Source organism: Cricetulus griseus, chromosome 5 (genome assembly GCF_003668045.3).
Source record: "Cricetulus griseus strain 17A/GY chromosome 5, alternate assembly CriGri-PICRH-1.0, whole genome shotgun sequence".
Classification (NCBI taxonomy): Eukaryota; Metazoa; Chordata; class Mammalia; order Rodentia; family Cricetidae; genus Cricetulus; species Cricetulus griseus.
Window position 1 is genome coordinate 191,091,068 of NC_048598.1, and position 15,148 is coordinate 191,106,215.

Below are 15,148 nucleotides of genomic sequence, written 5' to 3' on the forward strand. Positions count from 1 at the left end.
GAACAGATTTTCTCACAGTTCTGGAGGTTAGAAGTTCAGAGCCTGCTTTCTCCTGAGGCAGTGACAGCTGTACCTTCTGCCCGGTCACCCCCATCACTCTGCTGGGGGTACAGGCATCCTTGGTTATCTGACCCAATTTCCTCTTCTGTCAAGGCCACTAATTATTTAACCTAGTCACCCAGAGCTTAAGGGCTCTCTAAGATCTTGGGATGTTAACCTTGCACTTAGGAATTTTAGGGGTGTCATATTAAGCCCATGACTCCCACCATCACCAGGATCATGGGTGACCACATCCCACATTGTGAAGATTGTACTTTTTTATCTGGATTATGATCTTTTTGTCTTCCAGTTCTCTACTGGAGTGTCATGTTCCAAAAAGCCAGGGATTTCTGTCAGTTTTATTCTCTGCTGCGTTTGCCGTGCCTGTGGGCACATGGCAAACACATGTTATAATTGTCATGGGCAGGAGCAAGAGCCACTTCTCCACATTCAGGCTGCATCCTTGGGAAAATACCTTTGCTTCTATATTCCTCAGCTCCGTCCATCAGACGAGGGGGGTCAGGCTAGGTGACGCAGAACAAGAATTCCAATCTACTAGCCTAGGAGTACTAGCTTATCCTAGGCTCTCAAGAAAATGGTGTGAGGGGAGAGCTTCCTTTCAACTGTCTCCAAGAGAGGCACAATTCGGGGAGCCGCAAAGTGATGGAGAAGGAAGTGAGGTAAGCAGGGCTGAGAAGGGAGACCAGAGCACTGTGCAGCAAACTGGCCCCACTCCGTTCAATGCCAGGCCAGGCAGAAAACACAGGCCTGGGAACTGCCTAAGGCCAGAGGGCATTTATGGCTTCCTCCTGCCTCGTGCCTCCTACCAGCTAGAAGTGGCTCTAGGAGAGCTAATGCCTTTGCAACTTAATGGTCTCAGCAGGCTTGTTTTGTTTTGTTTTTTTGTTTTTGAGACAGAGTTTCTCTGTATAGTCCTGGCTGTGCTGGTACTTGCTCTTTAGACCAGCCTGGCCTCGAACTCAGTGCTGGGATTAAGGGTGTGTGCCGCTGCCATCGCTGCCACTGGCTTTAAGCTGGCTCTTTGAACAGCCAGAAGGGAACTAGACCCTCATCCCAATCCAGGGGCAGGCAGAAGAGCCTGCTGAGGTTAGCCCTAGGCTGCAATGCACTAAGGAAGAAGGGTTGAAAAGATCCATTACCTGTTGCCTGTGGACTGGTAAGACTCCAGCCAAGTGGCCTGGCCAAGAACATGTCCAAAACAGGAGAAATGAGGGAAGCTGCTGGATGGGGGAATGGAGGGGAGGGATGGGGGGTGTGGGGAGACGGAGGTGGGGATAGGGATGCCCAGAAGGACCGGTGAGCTCCAACGGTGAAAGACCCTCCTTAGTAGACCCACAAAAACCTACCTGCACATGGATGGATCACCAGAGCCAGGGGAGCTGGACAGAAAGGTGACCTTTGACAGCCCTGACAGACAATCCCTGGCCTTGTGAAACTGTTCTGGGTCAGACTCCAGGTGTGCATGGCCTCAGACTGGCTGAAGGCCCAGCTGGGAGTCAATTGCATGGCAATGGAGCAGAGGGAGCCCAGCTCCCCTCCCCCTCACCTGTGCTGCCCAGCTTTTCACCAGTTTTGCACACTCTTTCTCGATTCCCACCACCCCCAAAGCTGTCTCCTCAGCTAGGGAGCTTGCCACCACTCCCCTTCTGGAGGTTGTGTTTTTCTCCTGTGTAGGCTGCCACTTTGGGTTATACTTCCCCTTCAAGGCAAATCCCTCGCTTGAGAGTGAGGGGACACTGATAGCAGTGTCAACTGCCCAATGTCTCCTGGGAGGCGGTACTAGCAAATTGCCAAATGTGAGTGTGGGGAGGGGGTGGGTGTCTGTGGAGCTATGATGGGGTGAGATTTGCTGCTGGCTGCCTGCACAGGCAGTTGGAGGCTGATTATAGGGCTGGGTCCCTCGGCCCTGGCTGTGGGTGCAAGAAGCTGCCTATGATGCTTAGCTGTCAAGGTGGGGGTGCTGGTTGCCCTGGTGACTGGGCTGGGAAGTGGGCTGGCTTTGTAGGCACAAATGCTGAGAAGAAAATATAATAAGCACCAGCTAGAGTCCCCCCCCCCCATTTCCTTTTACTGATGGGAGCATCATTTGGAGGGAGCCTGACCACTGTAAATACCTGACCACTGTAAATAGAGAATGGCCTTCTACATTTGGACCCCACCCCCACCCCAATGCTTTTCTATTCTCAGTGAAAACTCCACTCTTGCATCCACTCCTTTTGTGTCTGCTGAGCTAGCGTAACTAGTTAGCCCTATAACAAGGACAGGTCACTTTCCTTCTCATCACACTTGGATGAGGTGGCTTCACAAACGCCTTTCATGGTCAATTCCTGGATCCCACCTCCAGACAGTGACTCAGTCAGAGGCCCCAGACTGGGAATCTGCATTGTAGCTTCTCTACCCTCTGCTCCCCCAGATACCCTGTCCCTGTCTTTCCGAACCGCAGTCATCAGGCACAGAGAGCTATGCTGTGACTTTAGGATCAGTTAGGACAGATGCTCTGTTGTCCACATGAGCCTGTCACTGTCTAAGATGACCAGTCACACGGAGGATCAGAAAAGATGAAGCCACTCGCCTAGCACAGTGCTTCGCACACCAGGCTTGTGGCTTACTTATGTGTTGTGAACATGCAGAAGCTCTACTAGTCCTCCACCTGTCCCGTCTGCTTGCTGTCCTCCAGCCAAATCTCATATCCAGGGAAATGATGAGCGCTCAGCAGTGAGCAGAGTCATCAGGCTGGCAGGCAGACAGCAGAGGAGGCAGCTCCAACAGCTGGGCTCCACACCGGAGCTCCAGCTCTCTGTAAGCTGTTACCATGGTGAGTATAGCCACAACAACTCCTATGTGTGGGGGTGGGGGTAACCTTCCTCCACCATCAGAGGGCTGGCTGTAAAAAAGTCATTTCACAGAATACAAAGAGGTTGAGAGCTCCCTGCCCACCCACATTTCACCCACCATTCCAGCCATCATTCAGGATACGCTTAAGACAAGGACTTGGCTGAATCTCTCCACCAAAGTCTCAGGGCCTGACACAGTGCCTGGCTTACATCGGGCTCTCCATGAATGCCTGCCGAGTGGATCAATCAAATGCAGATCTGCTTCTCCCGAACCTCTTTGTCTAGAACGAGTTTCATTTAAGAGAAAGACAGAATGTAATTAGGACTCTGCTATGATTTGCATATGAAATGCCCCCATGTGTTGAAGGCTTGGTCCCCAGTGAAATGATCAGAAATGGGACTGTGAGGAGTGATTCAGACCATGAGAACACTGGCTTCAGAGTGGACTCATCCGTGAGTTCATAATCTGACAGCATTATTGAGAGGTGGTAGAAACATAGAAGGAGAACCCAGTTAGAGGTAGATCGTTACAGGCATTTTCTTGAAGGGCCTCCCTTCTTTCCGGTTCCTCCTCCTCCTCCATCAGTCCTCTCTACTTCCTGGCTGTCATGCGGTGAGCACCTTTGCTCTGCTGTGCCCTGTTGCCATGGCACTCCACCTCAGCATCTCAGGACCCAAACAACTGAAACAGCCACCCCTGGTCTCTGAAGTCTCTGAAGCTGTGCTGTGGTCCCAGATAGACATTTCCTTCCTTACACTGCTCTGCTCAGGCATTTCAGCACTGAGAAACTCATAGTGTCTCTAAGGATGTTTTCCCTGGCTTTCTTCCCCACCTATCTCCTTTGGAAAGATGACATTTTATCCCCTTTATACAACAGCTAAAGGGCTGCCCTAGGAAAGCCCGAGGCATGCAGACACTACCTACTAGCAAGGCCCCAAACCTTTAAAGTAGTTTTGCCTCCATAAATTTGGCCAGATGAACCCCTGTGGGCCAGAATAGTTATTAATTCATCAAAGTCAATATGACTAAAGAGTTAATATTTTCCTTGCAAGGACTTCTGTCCCCCAACCATGAATTTTTCACACTTTATCAATCAGTTTCCATCATCTTCTCTCTTGAGGACTGCCTAAGCCCATCTCCAACCCTCCATAAATAATCAAATTGGTAAAACGCAAATCTGTTCAGCACTGCAACTGGTCAACTAACCTTATATATGAAAAAATAATTAAAGCTCCTGGCTCAGACAATTTTAAACACTTTTCCAAAGAATTATTATGTCTATTGTTGGATATTGGTTCATAGGCCTGTCCTTGAGAAGCAGCATTTGGGCCAGATGCTTTAATCCCAGACTAGGAGGTAGAGACAGAGGTGGGTATCTATGAGTATGAGCTCAATACTAGCCTGGTCTACATAGTGCGTTCTGTATAAACAGACGACCCAACTGCTCTGTGGTATGGTGAAGGGGAAGGTTTTTATTGTAGTTGTAAAAGAGAGAACAGCCAGAGGCATCTGCAAGAGTCCAGAGCAGAGAGAGAAAGAGGGAGGCTGAACACGGCCAGCAAACTGGACATGGCTGGGCCTATCTGCCAGAGCCGGGAGTCTAGCAGAGATAGGGAATGGAGAGAAGCAGGAGTAGAGCACAGAGCCTAGAGGACACCAGGTTAAAAGAAGGACGCGTAGCTCAGGGAGGAAAGCCATGTTCTGGAGGGAGTTGAGGGTAGAGGAGGATGAAAAGAGATTCCAGCATGGACTTTGAAATGTCTAACAGGGACTGTGACACTAACGGAGCCCAGGGGACCGGCAGCATGGGCTTTGATATGCTGATAGGTGGGACAGGTAGCCATTTGTCCCTTCTGCCAGAGGTAAAGGAAAGGACTCCCTTTGGTAGACAGGAACCAGCTTCACAAGTTCCTGAGGAGTGCTGGCTTCCATCTAACCACCAGAAATCCCCCTGCAGTCCAGATTGAACTCATTTCTAGACATTTGGACAGCCTTTTGGAGTTTGGGGAATTGGAGTTTCCTTTGGACCTGACCCATTCCAGGCCAGGCAGGACTATAGAGACACTGTCTCAATAGTGGCGGCAGCAGCAGCAGCAGCAGCAGCAGCAGAAGCAGCGGAGGAGGAAGAGGAGTGTTAGTTGGTTCGTTAATCAGGCAGGGCCAGAATACATGGACATACTTGAGCTAAAAAATGCTCCGAGCTTGATTCTCTGCTGTGAGTATCCTGCTGTTCTTAATCATCTCAACTTTGACTCTGTGTTTTACAAATGGACCTATTCAGACTTCAGGATAATTTAGAGTAAGTGGAGGAGATAGAGCCCTGTGTGAGTGTTCCAGACAGATACCTCGAGGACAGTTGATGTGGGGAGAGTCAGTACAAATACCGTGAGACCACCTGGGAGGTATGAATCCACCTTCTACAGTGGGCTGACTTTTTACTAACTTGTTTTGTTTTATTACTTATTCAATGTGTGTGTGTGTGTGCATTTGTTGTATATATGTATGTATGTTCACATGTGTAGAGATGCAACTGTGTGTGCCTGTAGAGGTCAGAGGTTAATGTGCAGTGTCTTCTTAGATCTCTCTCCACTTTATATGCTGAGACAGGTCTCTGACTTGAATCCAGAGCTGACTGGTTCCAATGGTCTAACTAGCCAGCTTGCTCTAGGGATCCCCTGTCTGCACCACCATCCCCTCCCCCACCTCACCAGGCTGGGACTACAGACTGCCATGGCCATCCGGCATTTACATGGGTTCTGGGGATCCAACTCCAGTTCTCACACTTAGGCAACAAGCATTGTACCAGCTAAGTCATCATAAAGCCAGAGGGCTCAGCAGGTGAAACCACCCACGGAGCATCTTCCCAGCACCTGCTCACTTGTGTCTGAAGAGCCACCTTCCAAGCACGTGTCTCAAAACAGCTCAGAAGCAAGCCCATGTGAGCAAGGCTCCCATGCAGCCTGGGATGCACTGAGCCAGGGTGTGGATGCCTCTACACTTTCCCAGCATGCCCCTGGAGGCTCCAGAGAGCTGGTGCCATGATGGCGCCTGTCTCGGCACACGGTGTCAGAGGCAGTCCATCGCCACCTGTTTCACTGCAACACTCACTGAGGCTCACGCCTGACTCACACCACACCGACTCACTGTTTGTTTCATCAGAGGGGGCAGCAGCGCCACTCCTCTCCCTGTGTCACCACGATAATTACAGAGAACAATAATTCCAACAATGAGAACTTATAATTCTCTAGCAACAGGCAAAAGCAGTGTCATTTACAGAAAAATAATCTCCTGAGTATCAGGTAGCAGGAACCATCGTGCGTGTTCTGCCTTGGTCTGTATGGCAAGCGTACAAAGTAGCTGTGAAAGGAATGGCAATCTTTCATTCCCTTTGCTCATTCACTAAGCGCACACACACACACACACACACACACACACACACACACACACTACTAGAGCCCCAGTGGTGTGGAAGGCAGTGTGAACCCTACAGCTACAATCTGGCTTCATTTCTTCCCACACCTTCACTCAGAACAGTAGCCATTCCATGCTGGGTTTGGAGATAATGGAGACATCACCGATGTCCAGGAATACCATCTTGAAGGGCTCACAGTGCAAACCTCAAATCAGAAACCTCATACAGACCTCATCCATGGGACAGAGTAGGCAGATCTGGAGTCAAGGAAGAATCAGACCACATGGAAAGGGAAAGGAAAATATGCTTTCTTTCGTGAGTTAATAATGTGAGAAATGTGCTATCTTTAATGCATATGTTTTGGGGGTGCACATGTGTACACAGGGGCGTGTGCTTATGTGTTCAGGTTCAAGTGGAAGCCAGAGGTCAATCTTGGGTGCCACCCTTAAGAACTCCATGATCCTCTTTGAGATACTGGCCTGGAGTTTACCAAATCGGCTTGGTTGGCTGGCCAAGAAGCCCCAGGGATTCACTTGTCTCCATTTCCTGCCCCGTGCTGGGATTATAAGCACATGTCACCACATCTGGCTTTAAATATATGTGCATACATATGGATATATATTATTTTTGATTGTGAGAGTGTGAGGGTGGGGGCAGGGCATGATATGTGCGTGTAAATGTAGGCACTTACAGAGGCCTGAGGTGTCTAATGCTCCTGGAGATACACAGATGGCTGTGTGTCACCCAACATAGGAGCTGTCCTCTGCAAGAGCAGTACGGACTCTTAACCACTGAGCCACCCCTCCAGTCCTACAGCTGCCTATTTTAAATGTAGGTTCTAGAACTCAAAGCCGGGTCCCCAGGCTTGCAAGGCAGGCACTTTACCAATTGCTCTCTTCCCATGCCCAAATAGGATTTTTACCATGATGATCTGGGGGGCTCCAGGGACCACACTTGGACGAGGTAGAAGTCCATCAAACACAGTGCTGCCCAATTATATATGACTTTGTGCACCTGTCTTCTGTACCTCTAGTGCAGGAGGTGCTCCTGCACTAGAGCTGCTCCTTTGAGCAGCAAAAAAACGGGGGGGGGGGGATGGGAGTGGGACTGACTGATGGATTTAGAAGCTAAGGCCGACCTTAAGCTCTTCTAAGCTACTACAGGAGAATTGCTACAAGCACAGAGTATGAAGGAACCAGCTTCCCTTTTGGCAGCCATAACGGTCGAACACATGCTTCTATGACCTTGTCCCAGACACTAGAAAGTCAGATGCCTGTCTCGTGACAAGGAGCCAATCAGAAGTTAGCTGGTGGCGCTATGCTTTACGACCCTGGGTGTGCTTTATGGACAAGCGCACAGCAATGACATAGAGAGCATAGCAACCACCCTGGGAGGGCCTATGGGCCATAACAACCAGTTGACCAATCAACACAGGGCAAGCCCTCCAAGCCTGGAGGCACACCAATCGTGAGTCTGTGCGTACCCCTAGACACTCCCCTTATGCTGCCCTATAAAGATCTGTACCCAGCGGCTTCGAACCGTCTTTTCTAGCCATCCGCCATGACGGGTGGGTGAAAGACCCGAGCTAACATGGGGTTAGCTCGTTAAATTACAATAAAGCCTCATGCAGTTTGCAGCAAGCTCTCGAATCTGCCTGGTGATTGGGGTGACCGAGAACATGGCCTGGGACCCCGGATACTTGAGTTTTCGGGGGTCTAACATGTAAATGTCAAACAGGCACAGATAAGACTGATTGCTCATAAGATTAGCTCTGGCCTATGAAGCAGTTCCAGGACCACAACAGCCTCCCTGACTCCACTGGGAGAGTTGACTGCAGTGTGTTCTGGAGAAACAACTCCATGTGAAACTGAGTGACCTTCTACCTCTACCAGTGACTAGACACGCACAACCTGGATGCAAACACAACCTGTTTTACACAGCTTCTTGTTCGTTGCTAAGTAACCACTACTGCCTGGTATGAGTGTGTGGCCACTGTTTCTTGCTTCAACTTATTGTACCATCTTAATTGTGTGACCTTAACATTGGAGACTGGAATGGGAGGGGCTTTCTTTTTCACCACTTACACTGCCCATGACCCTGAAGAATATTTTCTGGGAAAAGGGTGAAAGCAGGGAGGAGCCAAGAAAGAGCTGAGAAGGTGAGGGAGGAAGGAGGAAGTATGATCTTCACACAGCAACCCAGAGGTGACCTGTGTGAACCAGCCAGCAGCCTGGTGACCACATGAACCAGCCAGCAGCCAACCACTTTCTGTCCCCAGTTTGACTATAGGTCAAGCATGGGCACCTAGGACTTGAAACCATGAAGTACACAGACCTGAAGAGTGAGGTAGAGGTCAGAGAAACCCTGTCTCGAAAAAGCAAAAAAAAAAAAAAAAAAAAAAAAGCTGGGCATGATGGTGCCTGTGAGATGGGAGGCAGAGACAAGGAAGACCCCAGAAGCTTGTGGCCAGACATCCTGGCCTACCGGTGACCTTCCAGACCAATGAAAATCTCTGCCTTAATGAAAAGGTGGAAAGTGTCCAAGAACTAATACCTAAAGTCACCCCCGGCCACCCCCCATGTCATGCATGTGTCCACCTGAACCCACACATGTACCCTCAGACACACACGCAGGCACATTCCCAGGAAGTTGTATGCACTCAAGGTATGAAGCATGTTTTGCCATACATTCTGAAATGATTAGCACACTCAAGCTATTTAATACATCTGTTACCTCTCCTAGGTACGTGTGTGTGGTAAGACCTCATAACTGTTTATTCCTTTAGCACATTGCAGCGATGAAATTAATGCATCATTAATAAGCATTGTGACTTTGCTGTACACTAGTTCTCCAGAACCCAACAATCGCACAGCTGCAGTACTCCTGGGCCCTATGCCCTTGGAGTAAAGTCTCCCCACTTTCTTCCCCTCTGATCCTTAGTGACTATCCTTCCACTCTGTTCTGTGACTTTGACCTTCTCAGGTCCTGTGGCTTCAACAACAAAGCCATTTTCTTCTCGTTGCTGTTACAAAACACATAATGGAAGTAATTTAAGACATACAGCCCTATCAATAACAAGGAAGGCATTGCACTGGGAGTATGAGACAGCTGGCCACATTGCATCTACAACCAGGAAATAGAGAGTGAACAAGTATGCAGTGTCAGACTATAACACTTCAAAGCCTGCCCCAGGGGCCACTTCCCCCAAGAGGCTCCACCTCCTAGGGGTTCTACAGCCTTCCAAAACAGTACTACCATCTGGGAATCAAGTGATCAAACACATGAGCCTGTGGGGAACATTCATATTCAAAACCTTAACACCCTGTTTTACTAGGCAATCCCTTTTTATTTATTTTTTAATTAATTTATTTTATATACCAACCACAGTGTGGGGGACCGAATATCCCTGTTATGGAATATTCTGGGTTCCCGGCCCTGACTGACATAAACAGTGGGGGTGCCAGGGAGCTCCGAGTCACCATTGTATTGTTTATTAACACCAGGCTGTAACTGTTTACAGTGGCCGAAGGTGATTTGCCTCCTAATTTGCATCTCTGTAGCTTAAGCCTTGAGTAGGCCCATACCTGGGCTCAAGACTCTGCCTACTTGACCAAGAGTTGTTTAGGCAACAGAATCACTTGATGTTAGCGATATGCATTGTAATAAATGCTTCCTGACCTTAGAGGACTATTTAAACAGACCTCTCAACAAACTGGGGCTGCTCGCCCGTCAGCTGGGAGCCCTCCTGAGATGATATGGTGTTTCCTGTCTCATCATTAGCGTCGTTGGGTAATTAAACTTCCCTAGTCCAAACACCTCCACTCAGAAACAGACCGGGACTGTACGGCTGGCTCTGTACGGCTGGCTCCATCCACAGTCCTGAAGACATCAGTCCGGAAAACCACAGTTTCCATTCCCTCCTCTCCTCCCACTCCCTTCCCCCATCTCCCTTCAACTACCCACCCCCCCAAGGCCCCCCCCCCCCCCACCACCAATCCACTCCTCCTCCATCTCCATTCAGAAGGGGCAAGGCCTCCCATGCGAGTCAACAAAGCATGGCATATTAAGTTGAGGCAGGACCAAGCTCCTCCCCCTTGTATCATTGCTGGGCAAAACATCCCACCATAAGGAATAGGTTCTAAGAACCAGCTCATGACTCAGGTACAGATCCTGGTCCCACTGCTAGGGGCTCCACAAACAGACCAAGCTAAACAACTCACTGTCACCCAGATGTGACTCTGAACCAATAGCTAAGGAGCCAACAATCCCTTCTGAACACCTTGATTCCAGCGATGTTGATCAGTATCAACACCCAGGTCTGTGGGTTAGACCTCTTGGTAGATGTCTAATCCTGAGTAAGGCAGAAGGATCCCTGATGAGGTGATGTCCTAGGAGCAGCAACTATGACTTGGTGTCAGTGGCCTTTGCTTCTCCTCTGTGGTGAATGCAGCACCTCCTGCAGGCCAGACATGTATTAATAATAATAATAATTGCTGACTTTTTCTATCGCCCGTCCAGTCATCTTAAGTACCTGCTGACCAGCTGTCAGAAGCCAGCCTTGGCGACCCCCCATGCCTAGCTAGCCTAGCATCCCACCCCTCAGGTTCCGGGACCTGGCCTGAGAAGCAACTAACACCTATTCCTTCCCCCATTTCCTTAAGACAGGAGATTCCAGATACCTGCCTGAGAGCAATTAACATTCATTTCTCCCCCCACCTCCCTTTTCTCTGCTTCCTCCTTTCTCTTTAAAAATCCCCTTGGTTTCAATAAAGAGGGCCTTGACAAGAAATCTGCTTGGTCCCGCTCTTTCTTTCCCACCCATTATTTGCAGACGTGAGCTAACTCGGACTCACGAATTACTGGAGCCCTGCAGGACGGGGCAACCAGCTCAGCAATTCACCCCACCTTCCTCCTGCTCCTCATTCATCAATTCCCAATCTCCCCAGTAAGAGCGTAAATTTAATTCGATAATTTCATTAAAGCAAAAGCAAACAACCACCACATCAAAATTGTCTTCCAGGCTCTCACTTTGTCTCAATGGAGGAGATCCTCTGTTCTAAACTGAGTGAACACACATGAGATAGACACATACACACATGGCAGGGGGGGTTGGTTGTGAGCAGTTGTTTCCCAGGTAAGTAATAGCAGTGTCCATTAGACTTATTAAGTCAGAGAAGGTGGCAAACCTCCACCACCACCCCACCCCCCTTGTATGTTAGCCGTGTTTTCAAGGTTGGCTCTCTGTTTTTACATGTGCCCTCATGTAAGGTGCTCACTTTGAAAGACCCCAGAAGAGGTACTTTCGCAGAAGGAGACCCGAACCCAGGAATCAGCGAGACCACGGACTTGGATGCAAACCGCAAGAGGTTTTATTGGATACGCGGGTACCCGGGGAGACTTAGCTTCTGTGAGACCAAGTGCCCCGAGCCAAGGAAGAGGGGTCCTTATATAGCAAAAAAACGCAGTACAGAAGCAAAAAGCATAGTTACAGAGATTCTATTGGACAATTTAATGAGGTACAGAGTTATTTCAAATCAGCATTTTCTCAAGGTCTGGTAATCAGGCGAAACGGCCTTGGTTCTATCTTGTCTTCCTCCGCGTCCAGATGGCTGACCTTGGGATGGAGCGTTCCCCATCAGGCGGGGACGCGGGGGGGGGGCGCCCTCTCGCCTCCTCGCGGGCTCCTCGCTCGGCCCCAGCCCTGGGGAGCGGTGCCAGGCGGGCGGGCCGGGGTGAAGGCTTGGGAGGGAGCCGGTGGCCGAGTGTGTGGGTGCGCGCGTACGGGAGTGTCATCGAGTGTGAGAGAGAGAGAGAGAGAGAGAGAGAGAGAGAGAGAGAGAGAGAGCTAAGCCGTTCTACGCTCATGGGCTGCTGGCTGGTCCCGGCTCGCGTCCTGGGCCCGGCGCGGCAGCGGCGGGGAAGTAGAGGCCGGTGGGGGTGGGGATCGGGAAGTGCAGGAGAGGAGGCATCCGCCGTGCGCCCCGCCAGCTGCCGACCGGAGGAGGAGGCAAACTTGAGAGAGAGAGAGCTAAGGGGCGGGGGTCTTTCAACTTAACTCTGTGGTTCTCAAAGCCTGGTCTGGGTGGGAAACTGTGTGCCTTGGATTTCAATCTTCCTTAATTGCTGTCGTCATTTTTCTGTTCAAGAACTTGAGCTGATACCTAAATCTAATGGAAGCTAATCCAAAGACTCTCACCATGCCTTGTATGGCCAAGTCCCTTCCAGACTTAGACGCTGGCTCTAAAGGAGGATGTCTCCTGCCGGGTGCTAGTAACCACGCTGTTCCTGTCATTTGCTTTGTGTGGCCTCTCCATAAAGGAGCTCCGCCCACCCCCATGTCTGCCAATGGTCCCTAGAGCTGGTCCCTCAAAGGGACCTGTTTTCCTCAGTGCCTCACCGCTCCTCGGTGATTTGCATGGTCTGTTCCCCCCATCTTCTGTAAGCCTCCATTTTAGGTCTTTGTGTCCCACACGGACAGCAATACCACGGGAAGCTCACTGTGTTTGGAACCGAGTCTTGACTTTGTCACCTCCTGAGTGACATTGGTTAAGTTCTTTTGAAGGAACCGGCTTCCCTTTTGGCAGCCATTATGGCCGAACATGTGCTTCTATGACCTTGACCTAGACACTAGAAAGTCAGATGCCTGTCTCGTGACAAGGAGCCAATCAGAAGTTAGCTGGTGGCGCTATGCTTTACGACCCTGGGTGTGCTTTACGGACAAGCGCATGACAATGACGTAAGAGCATAGCAACCACCCTGGGAGGGCCTATGGACCATAACAACCAGTTGACCAATCAACACAGGGCAAGCCCTCCAAGCCTGGAGGCACACCAATCGTGAGCCTGTGCGTAAGCCTGTGCGTACCCCTAGACACTCCCCTTATGCTGCCCTATAAAGATCCATGTGCAGCGGCTTCAAGCTGTGTTTTCTAGCCGTCCGCCATGGCGGGTGGGTGAAAGACCCGAGCTAACGTGGGGTTAGCTCGTTAAATTACAATAAGCCTCGTGCAGTTTGCAGCAAGCTCTCGAATTCGCCTGGTGATTGGGGTGACCGCGAACATGGCCTGGGACCCCGAATACTTGAGTTTTCGGGGGTCTAACACTTTATTCTCTCTGAGCCTCGGTTTCCTCCTCTGTAAGAAGGAGGCAATGATTCGATCTTGCAGGAGTGTGATGATTAGCGCAGGGAATGGGTACAGAAGCCCCTGGCATGCACATAGGCAACTGAGGGTGGCCGCCATGGGTACTCATGACCTCTGTGTGTCCTTTTCTGGCCTTCTCAGTGAGAGTGACGCCAGCCAGCTAGCTGCTGCAGCAGAAGCAGCGATTTCCTTGTTCCTCCTGCCCAGTCCTGTCTGAACATGCAAACCCTTCCCGCCCCAGGCCTCCCTCCTGGTACACACACAACACGGCTGGCTACTGTTGGGTCCTGAGATTCGTTGCTCCATTTGTTCCATTTTGCTCCTCCCCTGAGCCTCATCTGGGCATTTCTTATACATGCATCCCCTGCTGGCCACTTCACCCACAGGACCCAACTAGAAACCACCTGTTCCTGAAAGCTCTTCCTGGTGCTTGTAGCAAAAACTGCCTTGCTTGCCCTCAGCCCTCACTCTCTGTGCACGCACTGTTCTCCGCCTTGTTCTGTGACTCTGTGACCTGTGGGCAGCCTCCGAGTTTATCCATGGGGGGGGAGCAAGCACTGGAGAAGAGCTGGTTATTAACCCCCTCCATCTGTCACTCCAGGCTGCATCTTCAACAGGTCCTAGACCCCTGCATGGTGTCTGTTCCCTGGCCTCTGACTTCCTAGTTGGTTCAGAAAGAGAAAAACTGACAAGAGGCCCTCTTGCTAATAACTCCCCTTGTCCCCCTAGACTGCCTGATATCCTGAAGGATAGCCCTGTGACTTCCCTATGCCTGATTTCACCTCTATGAACACTCCTTTCATCAAATTCACCTGAAATCTCCTAAGATGACAATGTCAACCTTCCTTGTCAGTCCCTGACTGACACCCACTCTCCTGATAGCTACATAACGAAGCTTTGTATAGACAAAGGTCATGGGTCCCTCAGGTTCCCAGAGATATTTCTGGATGTATCTTTTAAAGACAATTTTAAATAATTATACTGACACTTCTAGACAGTGTCATTAATATGAATTGCAGAACATTTGAAATTATTAAATATTTATCCTCATGGCTCCCAGAGCATGTATGGGGGTATCCTGGGACTCAGTGATGCACTAGCTGTCTGACCACACAGTGTCCAGAAGTACAGGCAAATAAGAAGGGTCCTATGCAGGTGGTATTTTGTTTGTTTTTCTCTTTGGGGACCCACCACCCAGCTCCCAGATAAATACACGGAGAATTATTCTTCCTCATGAATGCCTGGCTTGTTTCTAGCCAGCTTTTCTAACCTAAATTATCCCAATTCTCTTTGACTATGTTTTGCCTTTGGGCTTTCTACCTTTCTTTAGCTCTGTGATGAACCCCTGTGTGTCATCTGAGCCCAGCTTCCCTGTTGCCTTAGCCCAGGTAGTGTTCTTCTACTTTTCTTTATTCTCTATATCTTTCTTTCCTTCTTACTCTGTGGCTGACTGTGTGGCTAAGTGGCTGACTCCCTGGCATCCTCCTCTCCTCTTTTTCTTGCTCCTCCTCTTCTCTTTATTTTCTCTGCCTGGCAGCCATGCCTGTCTCTCTCTCCTCCCTATCTATTGGCTGTTCAGATCTTTATTAGACCAATCAGGTATTTTAGACAGGCAAAGGAACACAGCTTTACAGAGTTAAACAAACGCAACCTAAAAGAATGCAACACATCTTTGCATCATTAAACAAACATTGTACAGA

At 49.8% G+C, this 15,148-nt stretch overlaps 1 non-coding gene across 1 annotated transcript; it reads left to right on the plus strand.

The window, feature by feature from the left end:
- Nucleotides 1-14,777: 14,777 nt before the first annotated feature.
- LOC113835809 lies at nt 14,778-14,895 on the plus strand. The gene has a single exon (XR_003485520.1). It is a non-coding gene; the product is annotated as a small nucleolar RNA SNORD10 (small nucleolar RNA).
- Nucleotides 14,896-15,148: the final 253 nt, after the last annotated feature.